Source organism: Salvelinus fontinalis, chromosome 1, assembly GCF_029448725.1.
Source record: "Salvelinus fontinalis isolate EN_2023a chromosome 1, ASM2944872v1, whole genome shotgun sequence".
NCBI classification, from domain to species: domain Eukaryota; kingdom Metazoa; phylum Chordata; class Actinopteri; order Salmoniformes; family Salmonidae; genus Salvelinus; species Salvelinus fontinalis.
Window position 1 is genome coordinate 79,981,522 of NC_074665.1, and position 3,190 is coordinate 79,984,711.

Sequence of the window (3,190 nt, forward strand, 5' to 3'; positions counted from 1 at the left end):
GGATGGAGGGAGATATTGCTGTTATTCTCATATACCTGGTGAGCAGTCGATACTCAACACCCTGGGGAAGCATTCATTGGATATTCATCCTGTTTCGTATACAATAATTATTATACAATACAGGATCGGGGCATTTATTCCTCATACAAACAAATTATCTATTAATATCTGAAATGCCTTTGAAAATGCTAAATCATGCATTCTCTAGCAATAATACCAAAGATTGTCTATTATAATGACAAGATAGTCGAGTGACCGCACTACTTTAAAAATGGTGGAAGCTTCAATGGCATCGTCCATGCTAAAACAGGTTATATCCATGATGAGTCCTCCATCTATCCCTATTACAACAGGCACAACTCGATATAAATATATTTTTTCAAAGTTGCCGAAATGCATTTGTAACAACCTAACCATTACGAAACATCTATTCAATGAAATAAGCCTCACGTAGCAAATGTTTAATTAAATTTTTTGTTGTCGCCACTCTCTCATTGACCTCCATAAAAAAATGACTTACTTCGTGGGCTTCTTTTCGTATACAGATTTTGGGCTGAGTAAAACCTCTCACTTTGCCTCTTTCTCTCTGATAATACTATTCTTTTATGAGTGTTTGGATATTTCACAACTGATTACACACTTAACCAAAATCAATAAAAAACTGTAGAAAGAGTCGTGTTTGTGTCTTTCTTCACAAAACATCACCAATATCAGCTGTTGTTATCTTTGACAGCTTTGAACATCTTTTATCAACAAACTGAGAGACACTTCACACACTGTAGGGGAGAGTTGGGTAAGTTGAGCCAAAGGGGTAAATTGAGCACCCTTGTTTCTAGGAAAATATACACAAAATTAACCATCTGACCAAATATTTAGGAAGAGGTAATAATTTCATGGAGTCTGTGAAGGAAGAAACCACATGGAAAAAGTAGTAGGGAAGTTAGGTCCAAAAAAACTATTTTCACCAAGTCAAATCAATTTGTTTTAAGAGGTTTCATGATGCTTGTATCTAAACCAAAGTAGATACTTTTGAGATTGTTCTATACATCAGTTGGGGTCTATAAGCTTCAATATGAGGTCCCAAAAATAAAAATGAAGTTCATTCTTGTAGCCTTGTGTGCAAATATAATCAAAATGTTTGCCTTGGGGTAAGTTGAGCCAATAGCCATGGGGTAAATTGAGCAAATTTAAAGTGTTTTCTTCCCAAGCATAATGCAAGGCATTATCGGTGGGATATGAGGTAACAACAGGGCCTGGCCTATGTTAAATGTGTAAAACAAAGTACAAAGTCTTTGTTAGGTGTTAAGCTTGTGTTAAAATATCCTCCCGAGTGACACAGCTGTCTAAGGCACTGCATCTCAGTGCAAGAGGCTTCACTAAAGTCCCTGGTCTGAATCCAAGCTGTATCACATCCGGCAGGGATTGGGAGTCCCATAGGGCGGTGCACAATTGGCCCAGCGTCGTCCGGGTTTGGCCGGGGTAGGCCGTCATTGTAAATAAGAAATTGTTCTTAACTGACTTGTCTAGTTAAATAAAGGTAAAATGAAAATGATTAAAAGACAAAGTGATTGGGAAATAAAGATAGGCAAGGTTTTAAAAAGGTAGTGGTAATATTTCATTAAGTACAGAAATGTGTAGGCAGCTCAACTTCCCCATACCCTGGGTAAGTTGTACCAAGATACCACTTTTTTAGGACAAGCTGTCCCGGATTATCACTTATTATGTTACATCTACTCCTGAGTCCAGGTTGAAGTAGTGTACTATATGTGACTCATTTCAGGAAACTAAGCGTATGTCTTGCGTCACTATTTCACAGGAGAGCCATTTGAACATAAATAAAAAATGTTTTATCAAAATGCATTTTTGGGGCAAAAAGGCCTTCTGGAACATGTGAACTTTCATATGCCTTAATAACAAACTTGTTTGTATGCCATCTGTAAATACAAATAAAATTGTTAAATTATGAGCCTAGTTGGTTTAGCCACGGAAAAAGATGCAACCTTCCCGCTAGCCATGATTGGCTGAGATGATGAGTGGGCTGGACATGCCGAGAGATGAGTTCGGATTTGTCTGCCATGTAGCACGCTTCTGTCTATAATATGAGCTGGTCAGTATGTGTAGGTAATCCTTTATAACACGGCTTTGTTGAAAGATATCACGTAGTAGAACTGCATAACTGTTGCTCTCCACTTTCTGGAGGACTGAGTTTGGAAATCAGTGGAATAAGAGTATGATAGCTACGGAGATGTAGAAAATTCTGGCATTTGATTGCAAACATGCATAGTCGAAAAGAGAACACAGAAGGATCTGGATTACATTTTCAAACTAAAGGCAACCATGGCATCCGTGACAGAGAGGGAGAAGCGTCCATCCATGTATACGGGTAAGAGCTAGCTACATTTTAGGATATTACACGTTTCTAACTTAGTCAGAAAGTCGTTTTCATTTCAAGTTAAAGTATGCTTTTAGCTAGCTGTATGATCTGTGTAGTACTATTATTTGTTTCTCAGAGCCATTTGCATTTCTAGTTATAGCCTAATGTTAGCTAGCTAATATTGAACCTGCTTGGTTAGCTACCTGTAGATTCATGCAGGGTAGTAACGTTATGAGTTGGGATTGTGGTTCATTGTTTAGCTAGCTACATGTCTAAACAAAAGACTCCACTCTGCAAGTAACTATTTCAGTAGACTGTTTATGATGTTACTGTGACAACTGTCGATAGACGTAGCTGGTAAATTCACTCTGGCTATCTACTCCGATTTCGCAGGATAACTGACAAATTTACGAACACTCAATACCCATTGAATATGGCCGGTGTCAGTAAACGTTGGCTAAAAAAAAGTTATTAAATGTTGCCAGCAGCACAGTTGCAATCACCAACTCTCTGGATAACATAAAAACAGCCTAACCATCTCTGCTAGGGTGAGTAAAATGGTCAGAGTGAGCTGTTCTCTCATTTGTGTCTGGAAGTTCCTAGCAAGCTAGCCAACGTTAGCCAGTTAGCCAGTTAGCCTGGGAGCTTGACTGTTGTTGTTAGGTCAAAACGTTCTGATTAACCCTACTTTTCAGGCCAGAGCATTCAGTGTGCGCTCTGAACACTCCGAGAGCAAAAAGCTCTGAATTTACGAACAGACAATCTGACAACGCTCTGAGTTTACAAACGCGCAGAGCACACTCTGGTGCTCTAGAT